Source organism: Triticum aestivum, chromosome 1B (assembly GCF_018294505.1).
Source record: "Triticum aestivum cultivar Chinese Spring chromosome 1B, IWGSC CS RefSeq v2.1, whole genome shotgun sequence".
NCBI classification, from domain to species: Eukaryota; Viridiplantae; Streptophyta; class Magnoliopsida; order Poales; family Poaceae; genus Triticum; species Triticum aestivum.
Window position 1 is genome coordinate 223,800,151 of NC_057795.1, and position 12,694 is coordinate 223,812,844.

A 12,694-nucleotide genomic window follows, 5' to 3' on the forward strand; every position below is an offset into this window, starting at 1 on the left:
TCATATATTATTTCCCGTTAGCTAGAGGACTGTCGCCCCCTGGATTTTAGTTCCTGGACAGTTGATTCCCAATTAAAGCAAGCACCACCCGTGGAGGCGCTAGTATGCCTGTTCACCAGGAAGCAGTGCCTCCATGTTTATCTTAGGGGTGTGTGGGGTGCAGGTGTTGTTGGCGCATGATCTGGAGGTTGGCCGGGCTTAAAGCGATGGCATGGAGGCGGTTCCAAGCACGGCGACAGTGTGAGGTCGAGGGGAGGGTGGGGTAGCGAAGGCAAGGGTCTAGGCCGGTAGTCACTCGTGGTTCGAGAAAGATCATCAATAGTGACTCACAGAAGGTAGACGAAGGTCATCTGCCTATTCCTTGTAGATCAGACGATTCAGAAAAAAAATTGACTGACCTATTTATTTTCAGTCAACTATTATTTTGATAGGACCACATGTGGTGGTGTGCTGGAGGAGTACCTGCATTTCCCAACCATCCCTGTGCTCATATTACAAAATCCTAGAATCTAATTTCATGTGCCATGCATGTTGTAGAGCTCATATTTTTTGTCTTCATCCGAGAAAAAACTGTTAGACCAAAACTCTTTTAGGGAATCAAAAAATCCAGGTACAAATGCATGATGTACAAATCCAGGTTATGAGCCTTATGAGCTACCAAACTGCTCTATACTCTTAAACTAAAGAGGGGTAACTAGTGGATAAAAGAGGGTTCGGTACGCCCCTCTACCAATATCTATACAAATAGAATAGTCCATTTATACATAATGGTAAAGAGGACTCATCTATGATTATCAGTTCTAGAAATCCATACAAATACGAAAGGGTATTTTATCCTTACCAACTGGATCTTGTTGCACCCGGTAACAAACATTCATAAACCATTTCTTGAAGTACATGTCCGGATAGCCCAAAATGTCGATAGTTAGCTCTAGGTCTTCCGGTCAAAAAACAATGTCGATGAAGGCGTGTAGGTGCACTATTATGCGGTAGGGATTGCAATTTTTCTCGCATTTCATTTTTTCAGTCAAACTTAAGGGAGAAACTTTGCTTCTTACCTTTTTTTAAAGAAGATTAACGAATCAAATGATATTTTTGTTCTAATTTCTGCCGCTTCTTCTCCCTCTGAATCAAACTTTTTTGCCATAATGTGGCATTGCTATTATTACCAAATATACAGTTCTAATCCTAAATGGAAAAATAAATAGAAAAAGAAATCTAAAAAGGCAGATCCTCCCTCTCTATCAAGAGTGATGAACTAGGTGCTGATACCATACAAGAAAACAAACTAAATTAACCTAACTTGCCTGATGTTGAGGCAATCAAGAAAGCTGCATAAGTGAATATATAATCCACGGAAAAGTGAGCGAATCCAACCAATCTTGCTTGCACAATGGAAAGAGCCACGAGTTTATCTCTCTAGAAAATTAAATTAGCTAAAGGTGTGTGTCGGATATCGGCTTTCGGCAAAATCCTTAAGGTTCAAACTCTGGGGTGCGCACGAAGATCTTCTCCCTACCGATCCACATCCCAAAGCCTCGTCGCGAATCTAAGCTACACGATGAACAATACAAAGGACGTGAGGTTTATACTAGTTCGGGCCACCATTGTGGTGTAATACCCTACTCTAGTGTGTCGTGGTGGATTGCCTCTGGGCTGATGATGAACAGTATAGAGGAAGAACAGCTTTGCTAGGGGTGTTCTTGTGGTGGTTTGCTTGGAGGGGAATGGCTCCGTCTCCATTGGCTCTAGGTGAGAACTATCCCCCTTCTATTGTGGTGTCTATCTCTGTATATAGAGGCCCTGTACCTCTTCCCAAATATTGAGCGGGAAGGGAGCCAACAACGGCCATTTTGAAGGGGGGCAACTAGTACAAGTTATCCTGACTAAAGATGGTCTTCGACTGCCAAAGGCGCTGGCGATAATGCCGTCTTGGGCTCCACGGTGACCTCCATTCTGCCGTCCTGCTGGTCTTGGTCTCGTTGCACCGATATGGTAACCTTTGTTTGATGCCTTGGTACTCCGCGCCTATGCTCGCCCCCTTTGCACCAAAGAGGAAACGAGGACACTCCACAGGCTGGCGCCCGCCTGGTGCCCGCCTGGTCTCGATCGCCATGGCTTGCGTCATGAGCACCTCGCAAGGTACTCCTTGCCTTGATCTCTCCTCCTCCTCGCGAGCCTGCTTGGTGAGGCCGCCCCTGAGGAAGCCTTGTGTCGTCCGCCCCGCGAGGCTAGGCCCCTCGCGAGGGTCTTGAACTTGGGCTGATGAAGACGGGCCGTATTGGGCCACCCCTTGAGCCACGCCGCAGGCCGTAGGCAGGCAAGTCTGGGGACCCCCGTTCCCAGAACGCCGACAGTAGCCCCCGGGCCCAAGGTGCACTCGGACTTGGTTTAGCAGCGAAGCGAAAGGGCAAGTGCGGAGCACCATGGGCCCCAACAGCCTGCGGCCTTGGTCGCCGCATCGCGGTTGATGGGACGTGGGCATCTCCGCTTCGCCACGCTGCCTCGGCAACTGCAGTATTTGACGAGTCCCTGCTGCATGCAAGAAGATTCATGATTACATGCGATCGCGGAGGCCGACGATTGGCTTCCCTTGGGCTATAAATGTGGAAGGGCGCAAGCCCCCCGCTGCACATCTCCCTTCCCCCGCTTGCTTCTTCTTCCTCCTTGCTCTAGTTGCTTGCGTGTCCCATGGCACCCACGAAGAGGTTTTCGGCTGCAGAGAAGGGGAAAGCTCGCTAGGAAGGGCCTAGCTCCCCTCCGCCCAAGCGCGACCGAGGTCATCCCCGCAAGCACCCTGCGACTCCTGCAACAGCTCCTCGTGGTGGCGGCGGTGGTCCTTCGCGCGGTGATGGCCGCCTGGTGGGCGGGGGAAGACGCGTCGTGGCTGTACGGCCTCCCTGGCCACGCTTTCACTCGGCAGAGGCGCTACCGGAGTTTGTCATGTGGTCGGTAGATCCGGCCGGCAACTGGCTCCAGCTCTCCCACTTCTTTGCCGGCGAACTGCCGGCCGATGGCCCTGGTGGGCTCTTGCTGCAGGCGGATGGTTGCTGCAGCACGGTTTCCTGGGTCACGGTGGAGATCTCCGTCGCCGGGAACGTGGCCCTGGCCTGCGGCTGGCAGACGTTTGCCCGCGCGCGTGTCCTAGGCCGGTGATGCACCCTGCACTTCAAGTTTGACGGCGACACGACCCTGTACATGAGGGTGTTCGGGGAAGACGGCCACCGTGCTGGGTGCTGCCCCGAAGACGACGACGGCGACGAGGTGCTTGGCCTTGGCCACGGCCGTGACGAGGGCGAAGGCGAACCTGCTCCTAGTGGTGTCTGCAGCTCGCCGAGCCTCAGTGGATCCTCGTTCGGTGACAGCTCCTCCAGTGGTGGCCGCGATCAGCCACCATGTTGTCGTGCCCGCTTTGAGGGTGGTAGCGGGTCGTCCTGTGGCCGCACCCCGGTGAAGCACGAGGCGGAGTCTGATTGAGCTCGGGAGGGCGGTGCAGATCCTTCGTCGCGAGCCGTCGCAGGGCACACACTGTTTCTATTTTGTTTTTCTCCTTTTCCTGCATTGAGAGAGAGAGAGAGTAGTATGGAGCCCCGTGGGGGCATGCAAGACTATTACCCTTAATTATCATGATATTTCTATCATTCCTGTGCTGTGTTATGGTGTTGCGGCTATGTTCTTGCGTGTAGGAACAACTTAGCTCGGGAGGTTCACTGCAGTTTCTGCCTCGCGAGGTACCTGCCTGAGGCCTCGCTGGGCGTCTTAAGGTCTGCAAAGATTAGTCGGGGGAATAGCTTTCGAACCTTGATCGCGTGGGTGACCAGCTTAGGTCTGGCGTTTTGCATCGCGATGCCTGTGGGGCATGGACCGGGAGGGGTGCTCCCGCTGTGAACTTGAGTGAGGGAGCCTCACGAAATCAGGCGAGAAAGGGCTCACAAGGGCACCCGCATAGCCCCCTCGCGAGTCTTGCGAGAGAGAGAACGAGCCGGGTGAAAACCAAAGACAGAGAATCAAAGGCAGGGGATGGGAAACAACACTAGAAGCAACTCCAATAAAGTTTCAAACAAGGAAGAACATGCCAACTGCGGAAAGCAAATGAAAAGCCACGTCCGGCACCTAGTCTAGTCTTCGACGTCTTCTCACCAGCGCGGAGCTAAGTGCTGCCACTGGGCATGGGAGGGAGCCCCCAAGGCCCAAGGGCGGCACTCCGGAGACTCCGGGGCATGTACAACCCCAACTCATTATTACGTGAGAGTGTCACGGGCGGCGAGCTTCACAGGCACTGGGCCTTCTTCATAGCCACCGGGCCTTTCTTGGGGCGGCGAGCTTCACAGGCACTGGGCCTTTTTTATAGGCACTAGGCCCTTCTTCACAGGCACCAGGCCTTCTTTATAGGCACTGGGCCTTACTTCAAGGGTAGAACCTCTGGAGGTGTTGAATGTTCCACGCGTTCAGAATGGGCACCCCTTCTTGGATCTCCAAGCGTGCGGCGCTAGGTCTGGAAACATGAACAACCTCGAACGGGCCCTCCCACATGGGCGAGAGCTTGTGCAGCCCTTCCCTGGAGAGCATCCGCCTAAGAACAAGGTCACCTACCTCGAGAGTCCTGGGGCGGATGTGGCGGCAATGATACCGCCGCAGCGCTTGCTGGTATCTTGCTGCTCGTAGCGCGGCCTCCCATCAGTGTTCCTCCCCTAGCACGAGGTCCATTCCCCGCATGGCGTCCTGCTGTGCTTCATCAAACGATAGGACCCGCGTGGAGTGATGCCTGACCTCGTGAGGGAGGACCACCTCTGCTCCGTAGACGAGGAAGAACGGGGTCTCGCAAGTCGACTTGGTGGCGGTAGTGCGGATGGACCACAGCACGGACTGGAGCTCATCGTACCAGCCCCTGCCGCAGGCCTCCAGCTTCTTCTTGAAGGTCCTGGTTTTGAGGCCCTTTAGGACCTCTGCGTTGGTGCGTTCGGCCTGGCCGTTACTCCGGGGATGTGCCACCGAAGCGTAGCATATCTGCGTTCCAAGAGTAGCATAATATGTTTTGAAGAGATTGCTGGTGAACTGCGAACCGTTGTCGGTGATGATGCGATTAGGGACCCCGAATCAGCTCACGAGGCCCTTGATGAATTTGACTGCAGAACCAGCCGGGATGGTGCGGACGGCCTCCACCTCTGCTCATTTGGTGAACTTGTCGACGGCGACGTAGAGGTAGCGGTAGCCCTCAGGCGCCCGAGGGAACGGGCCCAAGATATCCAGCCCCTAGACCGCAAATGGCCATGAGAGTGGGATGGTCTGGAGGCCCTGAGCTGGTTGATGGATCTGTTTGGCATGGAATTGACAGGCTTCGCAAGCCATCACCAGCTCAATTGCGTCGTTGAGTGCTGTAGGCTAGTAAAACCCGCTACGGAACGCCTTGCCCACGAGGGTTCGTGATGACGAGTGGTGCCCACAATCTCCACCGTGAATGTCTGCTAGCAACTCCTTCCCCTGTTCCTTGGAGATGCAACGCAGAGAAAAATCGTTTGGCCGCTTCCGATAGAGCTCTTCGTCTTGGATGCGGTAGGCCGTGGACTGCCAGACCACGTGTTCCGCGTCCTCTTCTTTCTTTGGTAAAGTCCCTTGCATCAGGTAATCCTTGAACTCCGCAGTCCAGCATTCCTCCTGAGGCTCTAGCACTAGGAGCAAGCGTGCTCCCGAGGTCAGGCCACAGGTCAGGGCTCCCGAGGCAGGTGGTTGTGGGAGTTCTTCCCAAGGTTGTGCTGTGCTCGATAGTGACGGTGCTGCTGAGAGCTTGAAGAGTCGTTCCTCGAAAACGCCAGGCTCCTGAGGCAGCCGTCTGGACGCTCTCCTGGTGATGTCATCAACCTCTTGGTTGGTGCCGCGGGGCACATGCTGCAGCTCCAGCCCCCAAAACTTCTTTTCCATCTTGCGTACCTCTACAAGATACGCTTCCATGTGCTCGTCCTTAGGCTCGTACACTTTGTTGGAGAAGTTGACGAGGAGCTGTGAGTCGCCCTTGATGACGTGGCGCTTCACCACCAGTGCTGATGTAGCCTTTAAGCCCGCTATGAGGCCTTCGTATTCGGCTATTTTGTTGGAGACCTTCTCGCCGTGCTGGAAACAAAGTTGTACAGCGTAATAGAGCTTGTCCTGGGTGGGGGATATAAGCACCGCGCCGGCCCCCACACCATGTCGTGAGAATGCCCCATCGAAGTACATGACCCAGCCGTCCGGTGCCTCGCTTCCTGGGGAGAGTGACCGGTCTTCTCCTGCTTCAAGCCCTGGCGCTTCTGTCCATTCTGCCACAAAATCTACGAGTGCGGCCCCCTTGACGACTCTGGTCGCGCTGAATTCCAACTGGAACGCTTGCAGCTCAATGTTCCACTCGGCGACCCTTCTAGCGGAATTGGGGCTCTAGAGCACCCTTTCCAATGGGTAGGCCGAGACAACCTTGATGGCGTGACCTTGAAAGTAATTTCGCAACTTGCGTGAGGCCACCAATAGTGCAAGCAAGAGCTTCTGAGGCATGGGTTATCGTGCCCTTGCATCCCGCAACACCGTGCTGACAAAATACACAGGATGCTCGACAAGGGTGGGCGCGCCGACGGAGCCCGCGCCCTCCCGAGAGTTGAGCGCTTCCTGAGACATCGAAGCCCCCAGCCCCTGGCTGCCTGGTGAGGCCCCTTTAGCCCCGGGGGTGTCTTCCTGTTGAGGCGGGTCTCTATCTGCCAAGTTCGTGGTCTTCGCGAGGCTTTCTTGGTCTGGTGTTGCTGCGGTTGGGCCCGCATTCGGCCGCGATGCGGCCTTGGCCTGACGCTCTTCCCGAACTGCCACCAGAGCTGCGCTGGCGGAGTAGGGTGTGCCGGTGATGTAGAGCACCAGGGGCTCCTGAGGGCGCGGTGTCACCATCACCAGAGGGCTGGTCGGGTACTTCTTGAGATCTTGAAACGCTTCGTCGGCCTCCGGTGTCCATTCGAACGGGCCCTTCTTCTTCATCAGCTTGAAGAAGGGCAGGGCACGTTCCCCTAGCTTGGAGATGAAGCACCCTAACGCAGTTACGCGTCCGGCGAGCTTCTGCATTTCCCTGAGGGTTTGCGGTGGACTCATGTCTTCGATTGCCTTGACATTCTCTGGGTTGGCCTCGATCCCCCTGTGGGACACGAGGAAGCCCAGAAGCTTGCCAGAGGGAACACCAAACACGCACTTCTCCAGGTTGAGCCGCAGGTCCACTTCACGAAGGCTCGCGAAGGTTTCTTCCAGGTCCTGTATCAGGGTCTTCGCCTCCCGAGACTTCACCACAATGTCATCAACGTAGGCCTCGGCGTTTCTCCCGAGCTGCCGGCCCAAGGCGATATGCATCAGTCGCTGAAAGGTTGCGCCCGTGTTGCCCAACCCGAACGGCATGCAGGTGTAGCAGTACACCCCGCACGGGGTCAGGAAGGCCGTCTTCTCCACTTCTTCTACCGCCATCTTGATTTGGTGAAAGCCCGAAGAGGCATCCAGGAAGCATAGCAGGTCGCACTCAGCGGTGGAGTCGACAATTTGGTCGATGCGAGGGAGTGGGAATGGATCTTGAGGGCAGGCCTTATTGAGGTTGGTGAAGTCGACGCACATGCGCTCCTTTCCTACCTTCTTTGGCACAACCACGGGATATGCCAGCCATTCGGGGTAGCGAGCCTCGCGAATGACACCTGCAGCTTCTAGCTTGCGGGTTTCTTGGATGATGAAGGCCTGCTCCTCGATGGACTGCCGCCTCGCTTTCTGCTTCACGGGGTGTACATTAGGGCACACATTCAGGTGATGCTCAGTCACCTGTGTTGGGACCCCCGATAGCTGCTTGGGTTCCCACGCGAACACTTCCTTGTTCGCGCGCAGGAACTTCACCAGTGCCAACTCCTCTGGGTCGAGATTGGCACCTATGGTGAAGGTGGGGCCGGAGGACCCATCCTCATCAACTGGTACCTGCTTGGTTTTTGCCTTGTCTTGGGTGAACAACTGCTTTTTCTTGGTTGGCGTAGCCCCCTTGGCCTGGGGGGTGACAATGCAGGCGGGCTGCGCTACTGCAACCGTCTTGAGAGTGAGCTTGAGCGCCTGCAGAGCATCTCTGGTATCTCCAGCCACGGTGAGGACGCCGCTGCTCCCGGGCATCTTCATGAGGTTGTAGGCCCGATCGGTAGCTGCCATGAATTGGGCCAAGACGGGGTAGCGAAGGATGGCGTTGTACGGGAGGCCGATGTGAGCGATATCGAAGTTGACCAGCTCCATGCGGAAGTTGTCATGGGTGCCGAAGGTCACCGGAAGGCGGATTTATCCCAGGGAGCCGAACGAACCACCCCCGAAGCCTGAGAAGGGCTTGCTGGGTCGGAGCCGTTCCAGCGGCACATGGAGGAGGCTGAAGGCCTCCACTGAGAGAACGTTGATGCCGGCACCTCCGTCGATGAGGGTCCTAGTGACGGCTACCTGGCAGATGGTGGGCGTGCAAAGCATCGTGAGCGCACCCGAGCAGGCAGTGTTGACGGGGTGATCGTCAGAGCTGAAGGTCAGGTCAGCCTCGGGTGCCGCCCGGCCCGAGGAAGCTCCGTGCCGCGAGAGGGCGGCGCCGATCTGGCGGACGAACGGCTTGACATGGCGGCCCGAGGGAGGCGCCTGCGAGCCGCCCAGGAGAGCTGCGATGACCGGGGGCGCCGGTGCAGCGTAATGGACGAGGAAGAGGTCGCACAGCTCCTACCAGGAGGCCACAGAAACCGTTGGTAGGTGGAGCAGCCACATGCACGGGATGCCGGTGAGGGCCATGGGAGCCAGTTGGGCAAGACCTTGTCGTCGCCCCCGGCTTTGAGGATGGCCTCCTCATACGCTAGCAGGAAAACCAGTGGATCCGTCGTGCTATTGTAGAGCGGCGGCATCTCTAGCTTGAACTTGTGCGGCCACTGCACCAGTCGCAAGGCGGGGGCCAAGGCTCGGAGCCCCTGGCACCAGTGCTGGTGTCGGCCGCCGTAGCGGGCAGCGCGTTGTCTGCCGTGAGGGCGAAGCGCGGTGCTGATGGAGAGCAGATCGACAGAAGGGAAAGCTCCGGTGCACCCCTACCCGTCGCGCCAAATGTTGGATATTGGGTTCCGGCAAAACCCTTAAGGTTCGAACTCTGGGGTGCGCACGAAGATCTTCTCCCTACCGATCCACATCCCAAAGCCTCGCCGCGAATCTAAGCTACACGATGAACAACACAAAGGACGCGATGTTCATACTAGTTTGGGCCACCGTTGTGGTGTAATACCCTACTCTAGTGTGTTGTGGTGGATGGCCTCTGGGCTGATGATGAACAATACAGAGGAAGAACAGCCTCGCGAGGGGTGTTCTTGTGGTGGTGTGCTTGGAGGGGAATGGCTCCGTCTCCGTTGGCTCTAGGTGAGAACTCTCCCCCTTCTACTGTGGTGGCTATTTCTATATATAGAGGCCCTGGTCCTCTACCCAAATATTGAGCGGGAAGGGAGCCAACAACGACCGTTTTGAAGGGGGACAGCTAGTACAAGTTATCCTGACTAAAGTTGGTCTTCGACTGCCAAAGGCGCTGGCGATGATGCCATCTTGGGCTCCACGGTGACCTCCGTCCTACTGTCCTGCTGGTCCTGGTCTCGTTGCACTGATATGGTAACCTTTGCTTGATGCCTCGGTACTCCGCGCCTGTGCTCGCCCCCTTTGCTCCAAAGAGGAAACGAGGACACTGCACAGGCTGGCGCTCGCCTGGCACGATCGTCATGGCTTGTGTCACGAGCACCTCGCGAGGTACTCCTTGCCTTGATCTCTCCGCCTCCTCGCGAGCCTGCCTGGTGAGGCCGCCCCTGAGGAAGCCTTGCATCATCCGCCCGCGAGGCTTGGCCCCTCGCGAGGGTCTTGATCTTGGGTTGATGAAGACGGGCCGTATTGGGCCATCCCTTGAGCCACGCCGTAGGCCGCAAGCAGGCAAGTCTGGGGACCCCATTCCTAGAATGCCGATAGTGTGCATTCATGAGCCCATGCTACAGTTAATTCCTGCCACTACCCCCGCCAGGAAATTAAGAACATAAATCCAGTAGCCCAAACAAGATGTCCAAATAAGAACATCCACGCCCATACTGATAAACTATTCATACCAAAAGGATTATATCCATTGATAAGTTGTGAAGAGTTTAACCATAGGTAAGTTATTAACCATCCCATCCAATAAGTTGAGGATTCCTTAAGTTGTGAAACATTGCCCTGCAATAATGTGATATGGTTCCAATGCCAATAAAAGTAACCCACCCAATGGTATTTAACATCCAGAAAAGTGCAAAATAAAATGCGTCCCAAGCAGAAATATCACAAGTACCGCCATGTCGTGGGCCGTCACAAGGAAAACTATACCCAAAATCCTTTTTACCCAACATTAATTTGGAATCGTGTTCATCTAAATCGCCCTTTACTAAAATCAATGTAGTTGTATGCAAACCTAGAGCAATAGCATGATGAACCAAGAAATCCCCAGGTCCTATTGTTAAGAAAAGTGAATTACTATTCTCATTAACAACATTCAACCATCCTGGCAACCATAGGCTTCGACCCGCATTGAAAGCGGGACCATTCGTTGTAGATAAGATTATATCGAACCCATATGTCATCTTGCCATGAGAAGATTGTATCCATTGGGCCAATATAGGTTCGACCAAGATTTGCTTTTCTAGAGTACCAAAAGCAAGCATGACGTCGTTATGAACATAAAGGCCCTAGGTATGGTATCCTAGAAAGAGCTAGCCCAACTTAAAAGAGATATGATAACTTCTTTATGGTCTAACATTCTTGCCAATACATTATCCTCATTCTATTCCGGATTGTAATCCCTAATGAAAAAAATAGCTCCATGAGCAAAAGCCCCTGTCATGATGAACCCTGCAATATATTGGTGATGAGTATATAAAGCAGCTTGAGTAGTAAAGTCTTGTGCTATGAATTCATAAGGAGGTAAAGAGTACATATGTTGAGCTACTAAGGAAGTAATAACCCCTAAAGAAGCTAGAGCAAGACCTAACTGAAAATGAATCCAATTGTTGATTGTGTCATGAAGGCCCTTATGCCCACGCCCTAATCGACCCCCCGGAGGAGTATGCGCTTCTAAAAGATCTTTAATATTGTGCCCAATTCCGAAGTTAGTTTGATACATGTGACCGGCAGTGAGAAAAATAAATGCAATAGCTAAATGATGGTGAGCCATATCGGTCAGCCACAAACTTTGTGTTTGTGGCTGGAATCCCCCAAGAAGAGTTAGAATGGCAGTTCCTGCTCCTTGAGCGGTACCAAATAAATGATTACTCGAATCGGGGTTTTGGGCATAAAGATTCCATTGACCCGTCAAAAGGGGTCCCAACCCCTGGGGATAGGGTAATCCATCTAAGAAATCATTCCGTTGAACGTACTCCCCTGGATGCAGGAATAGAAACATGAACTAAATGTCCTGTTCAAGCCAGAGAACTTACCCCGAAAAGTCCTGACAAATGATGATGGGACGAGATTCCGCGTTTTTGTACCATGAAAGGCTTGGTTTCCATTTGGGTTGTAGATGTAACCAACCCGCTATTAAGGACATGGTAGAAAGAAATAATAGAAAAAGAGCTCTAGTATAAAGATCCTCATTGGTGCGTAATCCTATTGTATACCACCACTGATAAACTCCAGAATAAGCAATATTCACTGGACCAGCAGCACCTCCTCGAGTAAAGGCTTCCAAAGCGGGTTGACCAAAATGAGGATCCCAAATCAGATGAGCAATAGGTCTTACGTGTAAAGGATCCTGTATCGATGATTCCAGATTTCCTTGCCAAGCTACATGAAACAGATTTCCGGATGTCCATAGAAAGATTATTGCTAATTGCCCAAAGTGAGAAGCAAAAATGTTCTGATAAAGACGTTCTTCAGTAATATCATCATGACTTTTGAAATCATGTGCGGTAGCAATACCAAACCAAATACGACGAGTAGTGGGGTCCTGAGCTAAGCCTTGGCTAAACCTGGGAAATCTTAATTCCATAGTGCCTTTCAAATCCTCCTATCCACTATCCTACTACAATAATTCTCTCTAAGAAGAATGCCCATGTCGTGGCAATTCCACTCAGAAGGTAATGGGTTACTCCTACAATGCGTCCTTGTATAATGCTCAAGGCTCTAGGTTGAGTAGCAGGAGCAACTTTTAATTTTTTATGAGCCCAAATGATAGATTGAATGAGTTCTTGCCAATAACCACGGCCACTGAATAAAAACATTAAACTGAAGGCCCAGACAAAATGAGCACCTAAGAAAAAAAAGACCATATGCAGATAATGAAGAACCATAAGACCAAATGACTTGCGATGCCTGTGCCCACAAGAAATCTCGAAGCCAGCCATTAATCTTAATGGAACTCTGTGCAAAGTTTCCCCCTGTAATATGAGTTACCACCCCTTGATCACTTATAGTACCCCAAACATCCGACTGCATTTCCCAACTGAAATGGAAAATGACTACCAAAATTGCATTGTGCATCCAGAATAAACCTAAGAATACATGATCCCTGGCGGATACTTGACATGTTCCCCCTCAGCTAGGCCCATCGCAAGGAAAGCAAAAACCTAGATTTACTTTATCGGGTATCAAACGGGAGCTCTGAGCAAAAAACACCTTTCAAAAGTATTAATACAATCACATGTATGGTAAA

The 12,694-nt window shown here is 53.0% G+C and overlaps 1 pseudogene; it reads right to left on the reverse strand.

The window, feature by feature from the left end:
- Positions 1-1,293: 1,293 nt before the first annotated feature.
- Positions 1,294-12,049, reverse strand: LOC123089722 (photosystem I P700 chlorophyll a apoprotein A2-like; annotated as a pseudogene).
- Positions 12,050-12,694: the final 645 nt, after the last annotated feature.